Here is a 16,218-nt window from a genome sequence, read left to right on the forward strand (position 1 = left end):
ATACTGAACTGTGGAGAGCTAATGTTTGAGAAACCAATGTATGCACACCGGAGGGGCAGAAACATTAAAGACATGCTGGTACATACTAGACCACGACAAAACCCCACTGGGAGACAGAATGTAACTGGGGTCCAAGGACACTTCCCCTGTGGCGATTGCAGCTGCTGTCACCAAACCCAGAAAAGCAGAACCCTAACCTTTAGGAATGGCACATCATGGGAACAACGTCATTTCTCCAATTGCAACACAAAGAACGTGGTCTACATGATAACGTGCCCATGTGGTCTAGAGTATATAGGCATGACCACCCGACCTGTCAAAGTGAGGATAGGGGAACATAAAAGCAATATACGCTGTAAAAAAACGACCACCATGATGGCATCACATTTCTTGGAACATCAACATTGCATCAACGACTTACGTTGGACTGTAATCAAACGTTTAACATCTGAAATAGGCCTGTTCCAAAAAGAACAACGATGGGTGTTTCGCTTGGGAACCCACATCATAGGTCTTAATGACGATATTCCATGGAGCCAAATTACTGGACAATAACTGAAACACAATAACGTCATTAAACTCATTTCTTTTCATTTCAGAAAAAGGAGGGACTATAAAATCTATATCAACCTGATGTGTTTTTATCTTACAAAACGCCCCTAAGAAGTGCACACTCCACTGTTTTGGGATTATATTAATAGCGTTTTACATTTCTGCCATGGCCCAGGCGATAAACAAAACCATGGATCGCCCTATGCGATGCCCCAGTAATTAAACAAGCAATATTCATAAAATGGAGGCACGCGGTAGTAATTAGTAAATACTTGGGATGTCCCAACATCAATGTGGTACAATTCAAATGAGAACAGTGTTTCACAGAGACGACCCATCCGACTGCGCATGCGCCGAGGACTAGTAAACCATGACTGAACGAATGCGATTTGCGCATGCGCGAACGCTTACTGACCGGGCATGCTCAGAAGGACACATGTCAGCAGGAACCCGTGTCCGAGCTCACGATAGGCAGAAAAGCGGATACTCCTAATTTGGTCTGTCTAGAAAACCCGGCAATTAACGAATGAGATGAGTTAACAACGACACATGTCAAATTGAGACCGTGAGCATGTTCATGATAGGCGGGGATACGGATGTCCCTTATATGGCCCGCTTGCTATTTCCGCTAATTAACGAATCACACAACACCTCAAATACCCAATATATACCACAGCCCTGCTCGCTAACGCATTCTCAGCGGAGCAGCACAGGGTGGTAGAAGGAGGCCAATTGAGGCGGATTTCGTGAGTATATTACACAAAAGAGACTCCCAGATAACCCGATTTAGCGTGGAATCAAACAGTGAGTAAAAAGAGTAAAAACACTGAAATCAACCCTTTACCCTCACAGATTGTGGATCCACCTACCTACCTTGATGTTCTGGATATGCTCATGATGCAATATACAACAGTAACTATGAGTATGTCTTACAGAACAAATACAAAAAAACTATTAGTGTGTCTTCTATGTTGTGTGTCATGTGTGTCCCACTTTTCCTTTACAGGTTAATTTAACTGTTTGGGGCTCCAGGTGACTGCACCTGTCTGAGCCAGTCCTTTATGGTAACCAAACCTAATTGGGTTTTTCTTTTTTTCAGGGCATGCAATTGCATGAACCTATAATACCGCTGTAGGCACATTGTTAGCCTCCATGAGATTGTTATCACTTTTCAGTAAATAGATTTCAAGATAACACTTTTTTATAGAAATACGTGAGTAGGGTTGGGAAGTTGTGCCCCGTCCTGAAGAAGGAACACCAGTTCCGAAACATGTCGACGCACACCAGAGGTTCTGTCCCTAATTAAGACAACTGACCTCGCCTTTTTGCACATCTTTTTAATAGCACCAGCTAGGGGTCCTGAATAAAGTTTTTTCACACCACCCACTAGCCAGGTACTTTTTAACTTTTCACTACACCCTTCACTCACATATATCCCCTCACTTGCACTGAACACACACCACACATAGTCAACCTTGTCAACGCTCCCGCGTAGTCGCAGGTCGCAGCGTGCCGCATCCCTTTAGCGGGGTGCGAAGACCCCGATGATGAAGCATGACACCAAGGGGCCTGTTGGTGTGTGAGGGGTATTTTACACAACACTGAGTGTCCCCCATCCTTGTGGTGCACACTGGAAGTAGGATTCTTCTTGTTTAATTACCCATGAGAGATTCACGGGCAGAACCGGGACACACAGAGCTCTGGGAGAGGCACACTGTACTTAGCTGGCATGTGCTGCTCTCAGAGAAACTTGTAAAAAGCATAACAATGTTGCAGAATGAGGCAAACAAGAATTAGCGAACATACTGCACCAAGATAAGAAGAGCTGGAATAAACCTGCATTTAGAAACAAAGTCATGCTCGGGAGAAAGGGTGCTCAGGGAGGGGGAGGTGAAGGAAGAAGCGAAGCAAAGTTGTCCTGGTTTACGTCAGCAGTGATGGCCAAGAGAGACCGTGCAGATGTAGCGAAGGCGAGAAATGAGACAGCGAGAAGTTCTGTGATCAGAGAGCAGGGAGCAGACTGTGATAAAGCGCTCTTGCACAACCGCTGCAGCTGCACAGACCACGCCCCATTAGAAGGATTCTGCGCCACTCACTGGTGCAATGCGAGCCAGAGCAGACTCTCTTCTTGCTACAAGGGTACCACCCTGCCCACGCCATCAGCAGAGGAGACCGCTTACTCTCGGTCTCAGACTGGCACCCACTTTGATGGTCATCTAGCTGGCAAGTGAGGCATTCTTGTAACTCAGGTGCAGTACAGGCGCAAAAACCGGGCATTTTCAGTGAAAGTTTGGCATTGATTTCAGTCATAGAAACAATGAGTATACACACACACACACATTTCATACAAATCAAATCAAAACCAGCAGTAATAGAAGTAACAGACTATACACGGTCCTGTGACAATAGCAGAGGCCAACACCGCAAAGGAAACACATGGGATGACAAGCCTGCGAGTGGTACACACACGCGCGCCACAGCGAGCGGTCTATTTTCAATGATCGCGCCCGTGTCTGGTCACGATAATTGAAAACAGATGTTGGCGTGCAGGTAACAGACACCAATAGGCCATGGGCGGAGCAACGCGACCGCCTTTGGCCTAGTGCATGCTGTCTTTCTAAAAAAGACGACCACAAACACCAATACCGTGGACCAAAAGGAATCGCACATGCACAAGAGTGTGCGATTCCAGGGTCCGTTTTGGAACCCTCCACAAAAGGGCTTTTGCCTGTGCGAGCAGTGCTGCGCACTGCATCGCTAGGGTCGATCCCTAAATAGGGAGGCACCTCTCAGAATTCCTGCTGCTAGAGCTGCTGATACCAGCAAAGGCCACAATACTATCCATTGTCATCTTAGTGAGGTAACATAAGCTAGTTTTGCATATTCACCGATCCTACTAAGGAATATTGCATTATGGTATATTAGCAGCCTTTATAAAACACACTTTTGCCATTTGTGTGGTCTTGCAGCCCTCTCGCCACCCGACAATTTACCTGTTTCTTTGTTGTATTAACCTTCCCCAAGACAAATAATTCTTATTTTCATATTTTCCAAAACTTAATATCAGAATATAATGCTAGCTATCTTTACGATCAGCAAATAAATTTTCACAGTATCTTGAAATAGTAGTATGTGCATTGGTTTATACGATCAACACATCCAGACATTCATATGGGGATCAAACTACAAGCACAGCAACTAAAGGAATCATTTCAATGTTTTATATAAATGTAATTCTAGAACATTAAAATGGCTCAAAAATATTTTCTACTACCATCTAGAGGGAGTAGCTTTTGGGCAAGAAGTGTGTTAAAGGTCAGCGAACAATAATTTGAGGACTTGGAGTAACATAGCATCAATAAGAGGGAACCAAAATCAAATTTACATCCAAAGGTCATCCTGGCTTTGCAGAAGCAAGGTGCTAAAGCAAAAAGCCTTAGTTCTCTCCATGCAAAAGCAATAAGCTGAACGTTTCCTATGCAAGTTTCTATCTTGAATATTCCCGAGCGCTGATATAACTTTAAACAAACATTACAATTCTGCTTATGCAGACCAAAGAGTTTCGGCATCAAAGTAACATTCCCATTCCCATGCCTAGTAACTGCATCATGCAAAACACCCAGACATCTAGAATTAATCCAGGCTGGGCATGGCTGCAAAATTCTCCTAATTCAAATACTCTCCAGAAGGCACGCAAACATCCTATGATTGGATAAAAGGGCTTGAAAGTGACATTTTTTGCAGACCATGCAGATATCATTTCTGGTCGCACATCTTTTATCCAACAGCTACACTTAAGCGGAATTACAACAGTCGCATGGCGGCGCTTCTGCAGTATACCTGCTTCAAGATTTACCTGGGATGAACAATGGAAATCAGGTATCAATACTCTACCCAGGTGGTATCAATCCTGTGGCCATAATACTGTGCTCTCTCAACCTTTTCCTAACAGATACGCTCTTCAATAATACATTCTAGTAGTTTATAAAGCATGTACGATGGGTGCCTCGAACCCGCTACTGCATCTTAATCACTCTGAATCAATCCAATCTGATCGCATCTAAAGACTCAACCCTGAGTTTCATGAGATTTAACGAGCAAGAGCCAAGTGCAACACCCTAACATGTTCACTTGCTACACACCACAAAAGCTTGGGGGAAAGAGCGCATGGGCAGGTTCCCATTTAAATTTAAGGTCGTATTCAGTCACTTCCCCCAACGTTTTATGATCACCCATTAATGACACGAACCGGTTCTGTAAACGTTGTTGCATCAGCAGACACTGCCACAGTGGATGTTGACTACTGAAGAGTGACGGGTGACATGAAAGTGTTGTTTCATAAAAAAGGAAGACGGAGCTGCAGATATAGGCAAATAAAACTGGGTAACACATGCAGAGAGATTTCTCTTGTGCAACTACCCAACTCTGCCCTGAGAAAAGTAACAGAATTGGCACTTGCAAGCCTTCACTATCAGCCTCAAACATTGGTCTTCCAGCAAGTGTAAAACTGCCATGGTGTCTTCCTACACCACACAGAAACTGTGCATTGCAGCCCGGACCTTGTCTTCAGTCACTGAAGGGTTCCAGGGTCATTCAGTCACTTGAAAGGTGTGACCCTGAATCGGCCGTGCAGGCCACTGTTTTTCTTGCCATCCAGAGTCAAAATAATCTGTCAATATTCACTGGTTACATCAAAAGTGCTCGTTAACTCAGCATCCAACTTGAAACATCATTCTTTCTTTAGTTCACTTACACAATATTGTGGTAAAGAACATCATTGACAAAAATATTGTGTCCGAAATAATCACCACACCATGCCGGGTTGTACTTTATACTATTTTGCATGTATATTGCAACATATGAATATTCCATTAGCGGGGGCAGAACCAGCCAGCGTTGCTGAGGCTCCACCAATATATCAAATGCTATTGGGCAGTGATGCAAAAAATTGGCTATTTGTTAACCTGGAGCCAAGTTACTTTAAAAAAACGAGTTTTAAGGTTTTAAATGCCGCTTACAGGGTGTGGAGAGCTGTGCGAAAATACTATAGATTGGAGAGAGTCTCTCAGTACAGCCCACTCATAGCTACGACACTCCTCCCACCTATATTTTGGGATAGGACTATAGATAAATGAAGGACTAAAGGTATTCAATATATTGGCGATTTATATGCTAATGGCGGGTTAATGTCCTTCAAGATGTTAGTTGAGAAATACCCCCTTCCCGGATTTGAATTTTTAAAAATATTTACAAGTTCGTGATTATCTATGCAAAAATCAAATGAAAGTTGAAGTAAATCCTTTAGTTGAAGCTGTGAGGAAAAGCTCACACTTCGACACTCTATACAATTTGTTATTAGACACTAAGGGGCCCATTAGGATGCCGGGCGGATTGCCCCCCCCAAGCTGGCGGTGGCTACTGCCAGCCTGGCGGGGGCAATCCACCGACATCTGCATTGGTATTCCCCCCCCGCCATATTTGTATGGCGGGGGGGGACCTCGGCGGACATAAAGACCGTCTGCCGCTTTTCCGCCCGGTCGCCTTGCGGCCGGGGCGGAAAAGGATTAATATGGTGGCGGTGTCTATCAGACACCGCCAGCCATATTACGATGGGCTGCAACAGATGCCTTTCCGTGGCGGCATCAGGCATGCAGTCTTCACTTTGGGGGCCCCCTGCGGGCCCCCAAAGTGAAGGAGGGGTAGGGGATGCACATGGGGGTACCTGTGGTACCCCCCTGCATTTGCATACACAATGCGGCAGGCACCGTCCGGTGCCTGATGCTTTGTGCATGCAAATGCATACATGCATTTATGCATTGTGGCGGGCGGTGCAGAGAACAACACCCGCCACAATGTTATAAATGCAGGATGCGCCCGCCACTGTGGTGGGCGCATCCTAATACCCCCCACGGGACCCCCGCCCTTATGGCGGGCAGTCCCGATTTGCTTCAGGATGGCAGGCGGACAAAGTCTGCCCGTCATCCTAATGGGGCCCTAAGGGTGGTGACTTAGACATTCACAACACTAAATGGGAGAATAGGTTAGGGTGTCTTGGCACTCGGGTAGGAGCCTCTATCGAACTAGAGGGGCGGCTGCTGATGTCTGCTAATCTCCGGGCACAACACAATAAGACCGTGTTTAACCTCTATACCCCAGCCAGGTTGGTAAAATGGGGTGGGACAAACAATGGAAGATGTTTTTGTTGTGGAACAGAGGATACCGACATAGCGCCCATCTTTTTTTACATAGTAGGCACTTAGGTAATATCTTGGGGCACCTAGAGAAATTGTTAGCGGAAATCACGGGGGATCCAGTGTGACTGTCAGCTGCTCATGTATTATTGGGGTAGCGGAGAGGGATAGGTGTGACCTGCTGGTTTATAAATTCGGATACCTGATTTTTTGGGCTACAGTTGTTGCCAGGTTATGTATTGCCTCAATGTGGCTACAGAAAGATGCTCCGTCTTTTGAATTATGGAGGGCCAGATTCTTAACCATTTTTAATTTAGAACATAGTCTATATGTACTAAATGGGGCCCGAAAAAGGAAATTGGGCATGGAGATATGGGGGCCGGTGGTGTCCTATATGGAAAAATAATGTGTTATGCCGGGGTTATACCTCGGTGGCCTATGAATTTGTACTTTAAGGAATTGTTATGCACTTTAGATATGCAACGAAATTGTACGCACTGTAAACTGCTTTTTACGACTGTGTTATATGTCTTGTTTTCAAGCATTGGATATTTTAATGCATTGCAATGTATTGTACTATCATGGATTAATAAAAAAATATTTAAAAAAATAAGAAATAATCGCCACATATGGGAGAAAGTCTGGGGGGCATGAAATACATTTAGGGGTAATCTATGTGAGCCGCCTACACTAGAAGCGGATAGTGATTCTGAGGAATAATGGACGGGAGGGAGAGATCGGAAGAATGTATTGCATATAGGATTTCAGCAGACGGATAGTCTTGTAGTGAGATTTATTGTCAATCTGGTATAGTAATCAACTATTACATTCTTGATCTGTATCGTCTTAATGCCGAATGTCCTGTATTGTTGGCAAGGAAAACTTTAATAAAAAAAAATAAAAAAAATAAAAATCACCACAATATTGTTCTACTATACTTATGCATGTAAGAACAAAAATATCAGAAAAAAATATTCCTTAAACCAACATCGCCCAAAATTAGGCACAAAAATTGACCTTGTAATATAAATAGAGTTTACAGTAGTAAATGGTAAATATTTCAACATATTTAATTAATATATTGTAAATAAGGCTCCCTGTTTTCTGTTTTTACTGATTTTTACAGATAGATAGAAAACCATTTATTTTCCGGTCTATATTTATTTTTACATGTGGAAAAAACGGAAATATGGGTTGTTTTTGAGTGATTCTAAATGCTGTCTATCATGACTGCCAGGCCAATAGCCGTGCAGATTGACAAGCAAGGGGATTAAAAAAAAGATAGGGATTTTAGTAAAGAGCCTTGAACCGCAGATTTGCAAATCTTTCTACTAAAATTTACGTATTTTCTTACAAGTTCATATTTTACCATCTGAGTGTGGCTATATCATTGAAACCTGTCAGGCGTTGAGGCACAAGTGCACATTAACTGGTAAAATAAATGCAGAAATATACACATTTCAGCTTATTTTTTTCATGGAACCTAAAATAAATATGGATAAATGTAGATAAAATTAGCAAAAAATAAATATGGATAAATACAGAGGGTAATGACAAAAATATAAATATCATAAAACCCGGAGCCCTAATTGTAAACTAAATATAGTCCACTTATAATAATTATTTTATATAAAAATATATTTATATAAACACACAAATAAATATATAAATATCTTTGTATTTATTTGAATGAATATATATATATATATATATAGTGTAACAATTCCTAAAAATATTTATTTTACATTATATTTGATATATTTGACATTTATCTCTATGACAATATATAAAAAGTATTTTACATTATATTAGTTTAATATTTTACATGCATAAATTATTCATAGCAATAAATTCCAAATATTAATACAATATAATGTAAAATAAATTATTAATCATATATATATATTGTGTTTGTGTCATTGAATGGGTGATCAAAATACATGAATTATAACCAATTGAATTAGAAAATATATATATTAATAAAGATGACAAAACATTACAAATTCAGAAATCCAAATAACACATTTAATGAAAACCCTAATCCACTTTAAACAACACAACAGTAAGGAACGTGTTGAACTTCGGATGGGTGCAATTTACTATACTCACTCCAAACATAGCCAAAGAAGGAAAGCACTGGATTTCAGAGGGGTAAAACTTATTATTTCCACTCCAAACAGCGCAACAGTAGGAAAAGCGTTGAACTGTGAAGAGGTTCATTTTGCTATTCCTACTGCAGTCTAAGGAAGAGTAGGGAAAGTACTTCACTTCAAACACATTGCATAAATGAGTATTCCCATGAATATGGAAAAATTATTAAACTTTATATAAAAAATATGAATTTACGAAAAAATATCTATCTTTATGTATTAAAGTAATCTACAGAATTACTATCCAATAAAAAAGTAATTATCAATTAATAAGCCATGGGATTGCAATACATACTTCTCTATCCGGAATAAGTTGAAAGTTCTACATGTAGACCGTGCACACTTCTTCACAACACCAGAGGAGGCGTGGGACTGGTTTGAGATACATGGGGAGGGTAGAGTGTTGCGGGGGGAAGGAGGGGCCAGTGGTGGCAAGGTCCAGGCCACACGTCTCGGGTGCAACTGGTGGTGGCTGCTCAAGACGTCTTAGTAAGAGCTCCAGGTCACCTCAGAGAGTGGTGGTGCAGCAAGATGGATCCTTGGATCCTTGGAGCTGGAGGGTGCCGATGATGGGGGCGGGGACAGGAGATCCCTTAGAACTGACCTGGAGACGCAACGCGCTGAGCAAGATGTGGCCAGGGCCCAGGTCGAGGTGGTGATAGCTGCGGGGTCGGACACAAGTATGGGCGGTGTGGTGGAAGACAGCCCCCAACAGTCGGACCCAGCATGAATAGCCCACTCGAGGATACAGCGATTCATGGACTAAACCAGTTGAGAGGACTGTTGGGACATAAATATGTGCCTTTACCCTTGTGAGAGTGTGCGAGTTGGAATTTTGGTGGGGATGTCTGCTTTTCTCTTGTCGCCCCCTTCCCTCTCCCCTCCTCGCTTCTGATCAAGTGGGGTAACTGGATGACTTCGGCACACTATGCGGGTTGGCACCATCTTTGGACCTTCCCCCCACCCCCTCTATACTCTTTCTTTTGCTTTCCTCTTATCTTTTTTCTTATTCATCTTATCGTCCTCTGGACATCATATATCCCCTTTCTATCTCTCCCCCCCCGGGGGGGGGGGCACTTTTCTCGTTTGTCCGAGGGATTGATTGTTGAGATGTGAGGCAATGTATGGTGGTGGTATATATGGGAGTGATTGTTGATTGGGCTGGGGTCGGTTTTTAGCTGACGGTCGCATTGGTGACCTCGGCGGGGCACAACCTTGGTCCTGATCATGGAAAAATTGGTATGTTCGTGAGTGTGATTTAGTATACAGTGAGGTGTTTGAGTGGAAAGGACGAGAGGTTTTGTTATTGTTGATATTTAGTATTATATGGATGGGGATTATGTCAGGAGTACAACGATGTACAGTGAGGGTGGAGGGTGTTTGGTTAGGGGGTTACGTGGGGATGCACGCCAGTTTCAAGCAGTGTCTACACGGGGGGTTGGGGGTTTCAGTTATTCTAAGGGGGGGTGTTTTGTAAGGACAGCAGCGGCAGGCAGGCTAGATGCACAAAAAGAAGAGACTTCGGGGATAGCTGTTGTCATGGGACACTATAAGACTATAACATGGAACGTGAGAGGGCTAAACTCATTTACAAAAAGCTTTAGGGTGCAGACATATCTGAGTTGGTTGGGTGTGCATGTGGCTATGCTACAAGAGACTCAACTACTGGACGCGTAAATACAGAAGCTGCATAAAAAATGGAAAGGCCAATTGTTTGCATCTACCCTCTCCTCCTATGCAAGGGGGGTATCCATCTGGATAGCTCCACAGGTCCCGTTAAATTTGCGTAGTTACGAAGCAGACAAAGTAGGTAGATATGTAATAGTACATGGAGACATAGATGGTATGGAGGTGTGTTTGGTGAGCATTTACACTCCAAACTTGGATGATGCAGAATTTTTGGGGGAACTGGAGGACAGGTTGATGCCATTCATTGGAATTCCCGTGATATGGGCAGGTGACTTCAACTGTGTCTTAGATGGGGCACTGGATAGGCATCCCCCCCAGGCACCACAGAAAACCACATATGACGTAAGCCCTGAGCAAGGTGATGGATAGGCTGCAGTGTGTAGATATATGGCGTGATACACACCCTGGAGACTGTCAGTACACATGTTACATCCCGGCCTGCGCAGTGTATAGCAGACTAGATAGGTTCCTGATATCACGTGAGCTGTGTGATGGTGTAGGTGACGTCGGATCACGCCTCTGTGCTGCTGGAGTGGGGACCTGAGAGGGTTAGATCGAGAGTCCCGATATGGAGGCTGCAAGCATAGACACTGAAATATCACATTTTTACAGAGGAACTCGGGAGAACCGTGACGGATTACTTTAGTAAGAACTGATCTACTACCAATTCCAGGAGCATTAAATGGGACAACTTTAAAGTGGTCACTAGGGGGGATTGCCTGGTTAAAGTGGGAGGCACAAGTAAAAGGTTAGAGGTGGAATTAGGCGAGGCAGAAGACGCACTGGCCCGGTTACAAAATGGAGCGCACGCGACTTACCATTCCTCGGAGGCCCTCTTACAGGCACAGCACACAGTGGGGGAGACTTGGGACAGGCTGGACTGTATGACCCGCAGGGAATTTCGGCAGTTATTGCATAGGGAAGGGGATAGATCAGGTAGACTGCTTGTGTGGTTGTTAAAACGTGAGCCCCACTCCCCCTACTGATTCTTACGTTACGGCGCCCTGAGGAAGGTTTTGCTAACAAACAAGCCGGGGTTATCATGATTCTATTCGATCACCTAGTGACCACGTACAGCGAGAATACAGGAGAAAATGACCCAGATGGATGTGTTTTTCTCCAGGGGTCCCGCTTCCGAGGCTCTCGGACTACCAGCGGAAGGATTCAGAAGCGGAGTTATGGTTGGAAGACCTTCAGGAGACCCCGAGAGAGATTGCCAGGTGCAAAGCGCCTGGCCCAGATGGGCTACCTGTTGAATTCCATCAGGCATATGCCTATATTATTCTTCCACGACTTCTAGATACCCTGCAGGAGGCCAAACAGGCGGGAATTCTCCCCCAATCCCTGCATGAGGTGGAGATCGTCATGATACCCAAGCCTGACAGAAACCCTGATGACTCTGCTGCATAGAGATCCTTGTCCATGTTGGGTGTGGACGCAATGTTATTAGCCAAAGTCTTGGTCTTAGGCTACGGAACGTGGTGGATTCCCTGGTCCATGAGTACCAATGTGGGTTTATGCCTGAGAGGGGAACGCACATGAATTTACGCAGACTGTCGCATGTCCTCCACTCGGTCACAGACATGGATCTCAGGGCGGCGGTAGACGCCCTGGATATTGAAAAAGCCTTTGATACTCTTAGATGGAGCTACTTCTGGGAAGTACTGTGGAGAATAGGGTTTGGAGATGAGTATGTATCTTGGGTTAAGCTATTGTACCAGGTACCGATGCCCAGGGTTCGGTCTGGGAGACATGTGTCGGAGACCATTAAGATCCGAAGGGGCACAAGGCAGGGATACCCGTTGTCTCCGTTGCTGTTTGCCCTGGCCATGGAGCCTCTGGCGATACGCTTGCATAGAGACATGGAGCAATGGGGTGTGAACGTGGATGGACGCACGCATGTGGTTTCCCTAAATGCAGACAATGCTCTCCTCTATATATGTGAGCCAGAAAGAGCGATTCCCACGGTCCTGGAAATATTAAATCTATTTGGAACTTCCTCGGGCCTCCATATCAATAGTCAGAAAACCATCCTTTTCCCACTCGCGGCTCTGACACGTGGGGAAGCTCATGATTTCCCAGCAATTGGCATGGATTGGAAGTGCGATCGTTTCTGGTATCTTGGACTGCAGATTGCGCATAGTCCAGAGGCCTAATATGCCCTGAATATAGGACGGGTCTTGGATGGCCTAAAGGCATCAATAGCGTTCTGGGATAGGTTAACTCTGTCGGTAATGGGGAGAGTAGTGTTAGAAAAAATGGTGTTGCTACCCTGTTGTCTCTATGTGCTCCAGAACTCCTTTTGCAAAATCCCGAAGTTGGCATTTGATACGCTGAACAGCCTCCTGATATCCTTGTTCTGGGCTGGAAAGCGGATCGAAGCCAAATTGGATATACTAAAACTTGACATGGATGGGTGTGACCTAGGGTTGCCGGACCTACCACTATACTATTTGTTGGGCTTGCTGCAATATGCTGCTCAGTGGTGCAATGGAGAGCGCACAGTTGAGATGGATTTACTGGGGAGTTGGAATGAGGGGATGCACCTGCAGAAATACCTAATTATGGTCTTGAGGGTCCCGGAAACGTGCCTGCATACAGTTCACCAGGTTACTGAGGTCTGGAAGCAGGCAGTGACTTGGGTGCTTAGACAAGCACCATAGGCTAGTGCACTACCACTGCAATGGTTACAGGGGTTTCGAAGGGTACAAGGTGAGAAGGATCTCTCGAAATGGTATGGCGGAGGTTGTGCGACGGCCGAAGATTTATACCAGAATGGCACATTCACGACCTTTCAAAATGCACAGGCCTGGTTTCAGGTGCCACCAAGACATTTTTTACAGTATGTCTAGATATCGGGTACTGTCCGGGGGGTGTGGACAACATTTCCTGACTGGTGTCCATGCTAGACCCAGGTTCCACTCTAGGTCTTATCTCCCGCATAAATAAGGCCCTGAAGGTGGATCGGGGATCGAATTTAGACAGAGTAAGGGCACTCTGGGAAGAGGACCTCCCAACCCCTTTGACAGATGGCAAGTGGAGGAGAGTGTTCGCACAGGTAGCCGAAGCTACCAGACCAGTAATGCACGGTTTAAGCTTATTCAGTTGTATTATCTTCATCGCACATATCTGTCCCCCCTGCGCCAAGCTTGATTCACGCCAGGGGTATCTTCCACATGCCAGCGATGTGGCACAAACCCACCTACATTTCTACATATGGTCTGGACCGGCCCCAGTCTGCAGCGGTCCTGGCACCAAGTGGTGCAATCTCTTATCACAGCCACCGCGGTGTGAATAGATGTCTCCATAAAGAATTGCCTATTGGGGGTACTTCCGATACCTAAGAAAGGGAAGAAGATGCGTTATAGGTTCGCACTCTTGGGATTGGTCCTAGCAAAACGACGAATAGCTATTCACTGGGTACTACCAGGTCCACCTGCATGGAAAAAATGGAGGGAAGACTTACGGGAATGGGGGCGTAGCTGAAGAGTGTCGCCTCAAGATAGTGCGGACAGATGACATCGGGGAGAGCGATTTCCTGGAATTGGGGCAAATGTTAACCGCAATGTCCACAACAACAAATGAGTGAGACGGACAGTGTGCATGGCACGCAGAGTACCATGCCCGTCTCAATACACCCTGAAAAGCTGTCGTTCCATACACCTTCTCACACCATGAGCACATGATTCACATGCTAGTTATGAGTCCATCACCAGCTCTCTACTAAGGTTAACCAGGTTGGACCACCTGTCTGCCGCTGTCACGAGGGTGTGGGAGGGGAGGAGGAGTTGGATTGGAGAGTGAACTTAATTCCCTAGTTCAGAGGATTATTATTGTTGTTTATTTGTTATGAAGTGCATAGGTCTTACGAATATAGAAACAAAAACTGCATTCACACTGATAGACAAGTGGTATGCTCACATGGTGGTGGGACTGTATGTGGACAGGATAGGATATGTGGATACCACAGACTGTATATTGATTATAAGATCCTAAATCGTAGATGAATGTATTTTGTACGGGATGCAGTGGAAGCGGTTTTTAACAATAACAAGTTAAAAAAAAACAACATTTACCTCATTAAACGCCCTACTAATGCATTTTAAAAAAATCCGGCCAATCTTTTTACCTAAAAAAGTCAACAACCAACCTAACCCTAAATAATCTGATGAAATACAGACCAATCGCCAATGCACTGCTAAATTGATTGAAAGAACATTGTTGTCTAAACTCCAATTCAAAATACTAATGTTCAAGTCACAGTTTGGGGACCTAACCTTCATTGTCCAGACAGCAAATTTTAAGAATTCACTCCCTGCTCCGATAAGGGCACTTGATTAGCACTGAGAATCTGGCTGTTACTCTATACTTTAACCGCACGAAGCATCCATTATACAGGAAACGGCCATTCTTCTATAGCACCACCAGCTAAGTCACACCTCACATCAAGTAATTCCAACTCTGGCTTTACAGCTTATGAGACCAATGGTTATGGTTGACTTTTAATCAAATGACTCCGCTCCCTAAAACATGGGTTCCACATCAAGGACATTTAAAGAAATGAATTTCTGATATTCAGATGAGTATGCTTGACAGACATTATCGCCCCTCCAACAACTAATCTGTGCCCATCGCTCACTGTACCACTGCTGGAGCATATCTCGGATCGTCAATTACATCATTTACACCCACATGTAGCCCACCCTTCAATTATGCACATATGCAAAATGAACTACATAACTGCACATTGCCATCACTATGCAATGACTATCCCACGCAGATTCTTTGCAAAGCCTCTTTCATATGAGATTATCCTCTTACACTTCTCACCAATACGAATGGAGCACTTTTCCAGGACAGTCCAAACCACCAGCTTAAACTGTTTGCACCACTCAACACCCTTCTCATTCACACCTCTGTACTGTTGCATGCCTCCAAGGATGAGTTAACAGTGCTTCGGAGGCACGCTAATGGCAGCAATAAAATAAGTGACAATCACAATTTAGAGTAAATATGATAAAGCTAATACATGTACTTTGTGAGACTGAGTCACTCAAATAACCAGTTGTTTATCCAATTTTTGTTGATGCAGTCTTTAGGTTTAGTTTACATACTTTATAGCTTAGAGTTTTCAAAATGCTGTGAACAGTGATGTCAACGCAAGGGCCAGAGATATCAGTGAGAGAAGGGACTCAAGACTGCTATACATTAATCTTTCTGCAAAGTGGTCAAGTTTGAAGTCAGTTGAACTCTTTCCAATGAGCCCTTGTCATATGCTCCTGGCAGCAGACCAGGGAGGAAATCTGTTTCCTCATCCTAGTCTAGGGCAACAAGGAGTACTGCCCTTTCCAAACAACCAGTGATAATGTTTCAGTCAATTCACAAAGAATACATGATGATTCCAAGTGGATCTAATGTCAACCAAGTAGCTGACATCATTGATTTATTTGAGATCAATATGAGGGTAAGATCAACTGTAATCTAGGTATTGTGGCACTCGTGGTTGCAAGTAAGGGTTACCTTCAGATCATATCCATCCTTCTCCACCCGCTAGCTGGCGTTCAAGCTGTCCTTTGCTTTATGCAAGCGCTGAGCCACCTTTTTTTAAACTGTGGTGTGGAATTTAATAAAATATC

The 16,218-nt window shown here is 44.2% G+C and overlaps 1 protein-coding gene across 1 annotated transcript in view; it reads right to left on the reverse strand.

Moving 5' to 3' along the window:
- Positions 1-16,218, reverse strand: part of DPH1 (diphthamide biosynthesis 1) — a 1,562,622-nt gene that overhangs the window by 763,516 nt on the left and 782,888 nt on the right. The gene's annotated exons all lie outside the window — the stretch shown is intronic.

This window comes from Lissotriton vulgaris, chromosome 2_1 (assembly GCF_964263255.1).
Source record: "Lissotriton vulgaris chromosome 2_1, aLisVul1.2, whole genome shotgun sequence".
Classification (NCBI taxonomy): Eukaryota; Metazoa; Chordata; class Amphibia; order Caudata; family Salamandridae; genus Lissotriton; species Lissotriton vulgaris.